Source organism: Mesocricetus auratus, unplaced genomic scaffold (genome assembly GCF_017639785.1).
Source record: "Mesocricetus auratus isolate SY011 unplaced genomic scaffold, BCM_Maur_2.0 Super-Scaffold_100006, whole genome shotgun sequence".
Taxonomy (NCBI): domain Eukaryota; kingdom Metazoa; phylum Chordata; class Mammalia; order Rodentia; family Cricetidae; genus Mesocricetus; species Mesocricetus auratus.
In genome coordinates this window covers 57,896,814-57,906,455 of record NW_024429190.1, presented here as the reverse complement: position 1 = coordinate 57,906,455, position 9,642 = coordinate 57,896,814, and positions in this window count along the sequence as shown.

Below are 9,642 nucleotides of genomic sequence, written 5' to 3'. Positions count from 1 at the left end.
TTCAGAATTTCATCCTAATAAAGCAGAGAACATAATCAATCTTGTTGATAAGGGACTATTTTTTTATATTTTACATTGTAAATATCCAATGTTTTATTCCTTTTAAAAATTGCATAGTGATATTATTCCTCATGTTGTCCAAAATGACTTTCTTTCTATTGCCTTACACTTAGGACAATCGAAATGACTTGATTCTGATGGACATTGAACCCTAGACATCAGCACATAGTTGTCAGAGAATGAATGAATGAATGTGGTTTTGGAAATTCTCCCAAACAAATTTTTGAGGGAACCATTATAGTATCTGTATTCAGTCATGTTATGATTAGTTCAGAAGAATGATGGAGGCACACTCCAATGTCTTATAAATTTTGATGTCGTAGCTTTTTTTCTATTACTTTGATAAATATGGTTACCAAAAGAGACAAGGACTGGAAATGGTTTACTTGGCTTACAAATCCGGGATATAGTATAGCATTACAAAGAAGTAAAGGTAGGGATTCAAGTAGATAGTCACATCATATCTAGGCAAGAACATAGAAGTGAATGTACATATGTTGCCCTAGTTTCTTGCTGTTTGCTAAATTAGTTGGATATGATCAGCCATCTTCCTTCACTTTTGTATTCTAGGACCACCTACACAGGGAAATGTAAAACCTACAAAGGTTTTTGTTTTCCAAATGAATCAACAATCAAAATAATTGCCCAAAGACATGCCCACAAGACAACTTGATTTAGGCTGTTCCTGATCTGAGGCTGTTTCCCAAATGATTCTAGACAACGGCAAGTTAAAATGTGTAGTAAATGCAACAGTTGACTTGTAAATAAACTAGTGTATGCCACACAAATAATCATCAATGACTATAAAACTATGTTTACTAAAGGGTATTATTTCAATGCAAAATTAAAAGTCCACTTCAAATTTTTATCTTCTGCCTAATGTTCTCTTTTTTTTATTAGAAACAATCTTGTTTCACATGTCAATCCAAGCTCCCTCTCCCTCCACTAATGTTCTTATATGTTATTTACTGGCTGTCTATCGCTACATTTTCCAGAGCTTATCAATATGAAGAACTTAAATACCTTTTTTTAAAGATTTATTTATTATGTATGCAGTGTTCTGCCTGCATGTACCTTTGCATGACAGAAGAGGGCACCAGATCTTATTACAGATGGTTGTGAGTCATCTTGCGGTTGCTGGGAATTGAACTCAGAACCTCTGGAAGAGCAGTCAATGCTCTTAACCACTGAACCATCTCTTCAGCCCGACACTGAACTTTTAAAGGGTAAAATTATTTCAAGATATTCAAATTGAGATGATGTGACCAGGTTTGAAGGCCTATTTTTTTAAAACTAAATTTCAATATCATAGAAGACTTTTTGGAGTATGATGTCTTCAAATGGAGTGACCTGGCTTACTTAACATCCTAGCTTGATCAATGGAAATATGCCTTGAATATCAATATTCAAGGGTGGAGGCTTATCTTCACACATTTCTTTCTACAAACAAACAAAATCTGCTCTCCATAAACATACATTCTGCTTTGCTCATTTGTGAGTTTCCTTTGCTTGTTTAGGTTCTCTGAGAAGCAAGGACTTACACAGAAACAAGAGGACAAAAGAGTAGCTGGCGATAGAGTACATTAAAGGGGGCATGAGGGTAGCACTGGGAGAAGTAGAAAAAGAACCGGACTGTGATGTAAATTAACTTGCAAGGGATTCAAGAAAGTCTTACTAATGATGGGGGCTACTTCATAAGGATTCTATCCTAAATCCTTTTCTGGTTGCCATGACTGGATGCCAGAGGGAATCTGCTGTATTGCCTGTGATTCTTGCCCTGTCTTCTTGTAACATGAATGTCTAGACACTTGACAACTCCTATTCTTAATCTCTTGTGACTTCATGGTATGGTGGAGAGCGTCCATTGTTGAAGGCAAGCCAAGATGTCCCTGAAGAACATTATCAAGAAGAACGACATCTTTGTCTAAATGTTGCTTGTATCACTGCTGACCCTCTTGTCCTTGCTCATCTGTAAAATGAGATTGATAAGATTCCATGTGGTGACTCTATGCTGGTAAAAATGACAGGTGCAATTTTAAGTTTTGATACATATAACTTGCAGTGAGAATGTATACTTTAATGTGTGTAAATATTAGACTCAGACAACCATAAGAACCTTGAACCTTGAATTTTATTCCCTCAATATATGTTTTTATTTAAATTAGGAACATGAATGCTTCACATGTCAATCCCAGCTCCCTCTCCCACCCCTCCTCCATTGCCCCTCCACCAGACCTCCCAGCCCCCACACAATCCCCACATCATTCCCCAGGGAGGCTGAGTCCCTCTTTCTGGGGGAACTCCAAAGTCTGTCATTTCATCCAGGGAAGGACCTAGGCCCTTCCCCACGTGTCCAGGCTGAGAGAACATCCCTCTATTTGGAATGGGCTCCCAAATATCATTCATATACCAAGGTAAACACTGATCTACTACCCAAGGCCCCAGAGATTTCTGTGGCCTTCTCACTGGACTATATTCATGGAGTATGGATCAGTCCGCTGTTGGCCTCTCAGCTATCAGTCTGGGATTCAAGAGCTCCCCCTTATCTGGCCAGCTGTCTGTGGGTTGACCCCATTGCTCATCACTCCTCCATCTTTGTCACAGAGTTCCAGGAGTTCAGTTCAGTGTTTAGCAGTGGGTATCTGTCTCTGCTTCCATCAGTCCTTGGATGAAGGTTCTAGGATGGCATATAGGGTAGTCATCAACCCTATCATCAAGGAGGGGCTATTAGTTTAGCTTCTGCACTATTGCTTAGTTTGCCAGTTGATGTTATCCTTGTAGATCTCTGGAGATCTCACTAGTGTCAGTTCTCTCCTCAAGCCTATAATGACTCTATCTATTATGATATCTCTCATCCTACTTTCCTCTATTCTTACCTTGCCTCAATTTTCCTGTTCCCCCATGCCTTTTTCTCCCCTCATCTTCTCCCCCTGTCTTTTTTCTGGTTCCCTCTCCTCTACCCCCATGTTCCCAATCTGCTGAGGAGATCTTGCCTCATTCCACTTCTGTGGGGTACCATGCATCACTCTTTTGGGAGCCTTCTTGTTTCCCAGACTCACTGGCACTGGAATTTTAGGTTAACCCTCCCCTGATCCACAACTAAAATCCATATATGAGTGAGTACATACCATGTATGCTTTTTGTGTCTGGGTTACCTCACTCAGGATGGTTTCCTCTAGTGCCATCCATTTGCCTGCCAATTTCAAGATTCCATTGTTTTATTTTCTGCTGAGTAGTACTCAATTGTGCAAATGCACCACATTTTCTCTATCCACTCTTCAGTTGTGGGGCATCTAGGTTGCTTCCAGGATCTAGCTATTACATATAATGCTGCTATGAACATAGTGGAACAGACATCCTTGTTGTGTGAATGGGCATCTTTTGGGTATATGCCTAAGAATGGAATTGCTGGGTCTTGTGGTAGACTGAGTCCCATTTTCCTGAGGAATCTCCATACTGATTTCATTAGTGGGTGTACAAGTTGGCACACCCATCAGCAGTAGAGGAGTGTTCCCCTTTCTCCACATCCTCTCCAGCACAAACTGTCATTGGTGTTTTTGGTTTTTGCCATTATGACAGGAATAAGATGATATCTTAAAGTTGTTTTGATTTGAATTTCCCTAATGGCTAGTGATGTTGAGTACTTTCTCAAGTTCCTTTTTATACTCCTCTATTGAGAATTCTATATTTAGTTCAGTCCCCCACTTTTTAATTGGATCCTTTGGTGATTTGGAGACTTGCTTCTTGAGTTCTTTGCAAATTTTGGATATCAGTCCTCTGTCAGATGTGAGGTTAGTGAATATCTTTTCCCAATCTGTGGGGTGCCTTCTTGTCTTGCTAACTGTGAGCTTTGCCTTACAGAAGCTACTCCGTTTCAGGAAGTCCCATTTATTAATTGTCAATCTCAATGTTTGTGCTAAGGGTGTTATGTTCAGAAAGCAGTCTCCTGTACCAATTATTCAGGGGTATCTCCCACTTTCTCTTCTAACAGGTTCAGTGTGGCTGGATTTATTTTGAGGTCTTTCATCCATTTAGACTTAAGTTTTGTACATGGTGCTAGACATGGATATATCTGCAGTTTTCTACATGCCAATATCCAGTTATGCCAGAACTATTTGTTATAGTTGCTATCTTTTTTCCATTGTATAATTTCACCTTCTTTGTTGAAAATCAGGTGTTCATATGTTTGTGGATTAATCTCAGGGTTTTCAATTTTATTCCATTGGTCTATCTGTCTATTTTTGTGTCAATACCAAGCTGTTTCCAGGACTATAGCTCTGTAATAGAGCTTGAAGTCAGGGATGGTTATTCCTCCAGACATTGCTTTGCTGAGTAGGGTTGTCTTGGCTATCCTGGGTTTTTTTATTTTTCCATATAAAGTTGAGAATTTTTCTTTCAAGGTCTGTGAAGAATTGTTCTGGGATGTTGATGAGGATTGCATTGAGTCTTTAGATTTCTTTTAGCAGGATTGCCATTTTTACTACATTGATCCTACTTATTTAAGAGCATGGGAGATCATTCCATTTCCTGGTGTCTTCTTTAATTTCTTTCTTAAAGACCCAAAGTTCTTGTGATACAGGTCTTTCACTTATTTGGTTAGCATTACTCCCAGGTATTATATGTTGATTGTGGCAATTGTAAAGGGTGATGTTTCTCTGATTTCTTTCTCATCCATTTTATCATCTGTATATAGTAGGGCTACTGATATTCTTGAATTGACCTTGTATCCTGCCATGTTGCTGAAGGTTTTTATCAGCTGCAAGTGTTCCCTGGTAGAGTTTTTTTGTGTCACATATGTAAACTATCATTTCATCTGCAAATAATGAAAGTTTTACCTCTTCGTTTCCAATTTTTATCCCCTTGATCTCCTTTTGTTGTCTTATTGCTCTAGCTAGAACTTCGAGTACAATATTGAAGAGGTATGGGGAGAAGGGACAGCCTTGCTTTGTTCCTGATTTTAGAGGAATTGCCTTGAGTTTCTCTCCATTCACTTTGATGTTGGCTATTGTTTTGCTGTATATAGCTTTTATGATGTTTATGTATAAACCTGTTATCGCGGATCTCTCCAAGACCTTTATCATGAAGGCGTTTTTAGATTTTATCAAAGGCTTTTTCAGCATCTAGTGAGAAGTTCATATGATTTTTGTTTCTCAGTTTGTTTATATGGTGGATTACATTGATGGATTTTTGCATGTTGAACCATTCCTACATCCCTGGAAAGAAACCTACTTGATCATGTTGGATGAGGTTTCTGATGTGTTCTTGGATCTGATTTGCCAGTATTTTATTGAGTATTTTTGCATCAATGTTCATGAGGGATAGTGGTCTGAAGTTCTCTTTCTTAGTTGTGTCTTTCTGTGGCTGGGGTAACAATGTTATTGAAGCCTCGTAAAAAGAGTTTGGCAAAGTCCCTTCTGCTTCTATTGTATGGAATACTTAGAGGAGAATTGCTTCCAAGAGGTATGAATAGCCTGTATTATCATTGGAATGCCCTAGAGGTCAAACTCAGGCTGGTGTTTTATAAAAGAAGTGTGAATTTTATAGCCCTCCCAATAATAGATGAGCTGTTAAAGTAGATCTATGAAAATAACCTCATGATTATAATTAAGTGTCAAAAGTAATGATGTGATAAGGTTTATTAGAAATATCTAGTTCTTAAACATTTGAAGCTATACTTCCTGAGATTCATTGCCTCAGCCGAGGTTGAACTCTACATAGTAAGGAATCTCTACCTATTCTATGCTAGAAAAAAAAAGATTAACAATAAGTGGAAATTTTGACATTTTGGTCTAGTTTTACTCTCCAATCATTTCTTTCTTCTAGGGTTTCCTTCTCTAAAAAATGGAATAAAACCTATTCACCTCTGCAACTTATAAATGGAAAGATAGTGAGATGATTCCCTACTCTTTTATTGAATTATAAAATATTTTCTAGCTCATAAATTTTGAATGAGTTAAATAATACAAAAGTGAGAATGAAACAAGAAGTAACAGGACAAGAAAATGATAAGCAAATTGTATTCAGTAAGTTAATAGTTTACAATTACTAGTGAATATTAAGGAATTTGAGAAGGTTCTGATTTTTATATGGGGTAAGGAATTTAACACTGAAGAACACATGATAGTTCAGTTAGATGGCACACACCTTTAAACCTAGCCTTTGGGAGGTGTAGGTTAGTCTGGTCTATATTAGGAGTTTTAGGCCACATGGCTTACAAAGAGATATCCTATCTAAAATAACCACCACCACCACCACCAGCATCACCACCATCATCATTACCATCATATTATCATCAAACAACAGCACTTAATTTAACTAACAGATACTTATTTTAAAATTCTTTCTTACTTGCTTACGTATAAATATCATGAAAATAACATGCTGAAAGAATTTTCTTCTGGAAGATTTAACGGCTGCAACCTTACACTTTTCTGTACCTCTTTCTTAGTGAGTCTCCAGTTGTTTTTCAAGTTCGCTATTCTGTACTTTTGTTATTAATTTTCACATTATGACAGTAAATATTCAATAACACCCTGCCACAGCCTGATTATTTTCCTATTTGGAAATTTTCTTTGTCAAGTAAGATAATTTAATCACCTTAATTTCCGCCTTCCAAAAAATCTGAAACAATGGAAACAATTGCTCTGCATTTTGCAACTCAGTAACAAGCATAGACATTACACAAATCTTAACAGAAAACTCATTTTCCTATGATAATTGTTCACCATTACTTTCCTTATGTACATTGACATAAACAGTCTTCTGATTATTTACATATAAAAATTATATATATATATATTTATGTTATTAGAAAACATGTATATATACCAGTGGTAACCATCTTAAAAATATATTTATGTATTTTATTCATTTTAATGGAAATTCAAGCCATTGTTAACAGGATTACCAGTAATGCTTATTATGGCTACACAATTAATTATATTATATCAAGTAATTTATAGTTTTAAATTCCCTAAAAGTGTAGACATTCATTTTTATACTGGCTTCACAAAAAATAATAAGTAGGTAAAGTGTTAAATTCAATAATCCAAATTGATTTGATAATTATACCCATTATTTATAATTTATTGCATATATGCAACTTTCTCAATAATATCTTGGTGATGTTGAAAAATAATTAAATGAAATAAAGACATTTGTTATTATATTCCTGATATTTATCCAAATGGGCATAGTTTTGGAAAATGTGAGATGCAATAGATAATGAAAGAAAAATGTAATATGCAAACTAAAATTATTATATAATTTGCAAAGGTAACAAAATATTTATCTCAGACCACACTAAAATTACTATTCTCAAATATTCACTATTAATTACAATCCTCTTTATAAGGGAAGCATTATGTCACACAGTCTAAACATATGTTAAAGTTTAAGAAAATCATCTTGAGTATATTTTCATGCCATATTATCTTTGCAGAACAATGTTATATGTTCAATACCATATGCATTATTATACTGGGAAGGATTTGAAAGATTATAGACTTATCCTATGTTTTCTCTGTGCTTCCTGCTTCTGAACAGTGATGTGATCACACTCCTTCTTTGCTACTATGATTCCACGGCATTGTAGACTGTCCCTCTGAAACTGTAAGCTAAAATAATCCTTCAGTTAATTGCTTTTGATCACGATATTTGTCACACATAAAAATTAACTTACAAAAGTACTGATAAATTATACCTAATTGGACTTAACAAATGTGTTGAATATGTGTTACAATAAAGTGGTCATTACATGCCCCAGGTAAGTAGGAATAGCAGGTAAGTGGGAATGGTTACAGATTTGAGCATTCAAAAACTTAATTCATTGTATTAATAGTTATTAAGTAAGACATCCAAGTTTTTTGAAAATTTTTCACACAGAATAAGTAGAATTGGATGTACATATTACAAAATTAATGTAAAACGATTGAATAATTTCACTTATTGAGATATACAGCATAATGATGCTGTCATTACGTCTGCATTTCAGTAAAATAGAAAAGGCTGTGACCAACATTGTATAAAAAATTGGAACGATACATGGTAAAACATGAAAAAAGGGCAAAATCCTATTTCATATTGATTAATTGACCACTACTTTAGTAACTAAAATAAAATGTAAAAATGATTATTTTTAAATAAGATTAACAAGTTTGTGTAAATGTCGAAATTAGCTATTAGACTGACATACACCAACAATGCTGTTAACATTAACAATCTGAGAAAGACAACACTTTTACTTACCTTAATGAAAGCAGGAGTATTCAGTAATTACTTTGAGTAGTAACATGCTCATATTTGTTAATTTTAAAATTTAAAACCATGATGCTGGAAAAACAAGTCAGCAATTAGATCACTTGCAAAGCTTGTAGAAGAGCTGTATTTGGTTCCTAGCATGTATACAACTAGTTTAAAGCCAATTCCATGGAATCTGGTACATGATTCTTACCTCTACAGACACCAAATGCAGAAATCAGTGAACAGGAACACAGGCATGTAAGTGACTCATAGACATGAATAAAAATAAACATTTAAAAGTAAAATTAAAATTGGAGCTGTGCAGGTAACTCAGTAATAAAATTGCTAGGTAAGCAACTTGCAATCCAGGGCAAGACACAGAGGACACCCAGAGCAAGTCGACTAACAATAGCAGCCATATCAGAGAGTTCTGGGTTCAACTGACAAATGGTGCCTCAATGAGTAAAAGGGAGTATAATTGAGGAAAACTCTGGGCATCATCTCAGGTGTCTACATCCATATAGACATACAGAACATGTATACCTGCACATATGGGATAATCCTCATGTGAAGCATGCACATGTGTGCACACCATATACTTGAGTGGATAGAAGCAAATTTCAAGTCACATGAATGGATATAAATTATTTTTAACAAGTAACCAATTTCTTCTGATGTGTCTTTCTAATAGAACATCTTTCACAAATAAACACTATAAAATTCACAGTAATAATTGGCTTAAGCTTTAGTAATATTTCCAAATATTATTCTAGGAATTGCATATGATTTTAGAAGTTAAGAAACCGGAGATCACAGATGTGTAATGACTTAGCATAATGTCTTACACCAAATTTTAGAAAAATGTAGGCACTTTACTTCTTGAAAGAATGATCTATAGACAAATGCATAAAAGGCAATGTCAAGTATTCTCTGCAAATATGGATGCTGGATTGGCAATATTGATGGTGCTGCACTGTGAGAAACACAGATTGCTTGGCAAAGCTGAGTGTCTACCCAGAAAAAGATAAATTGGCACCTCTACTTTGGGTCATTTTTAAAAGTGGATATAGAAAAGCAGACTGAATGTGACACATTTTTGTAAACTCAACCAGAAATATATTTCCCATGAAAACATAGATTTTGCATGATAAAGAATATAGGTCTTAGGTTTATATGGAATTTTATGAAACACTGTACCTGATTCAAAATTATTTAAAATTGGATGAAGGTTCTAGGATGGCATTTAAGATAGTCATCAATCTCATTATAGGGGAAGGTCATTTAAGGTAGCCTCTCCACTATTGCTTAGATTCTTAGTTGGGGTCATCCTTGTGTATCTCT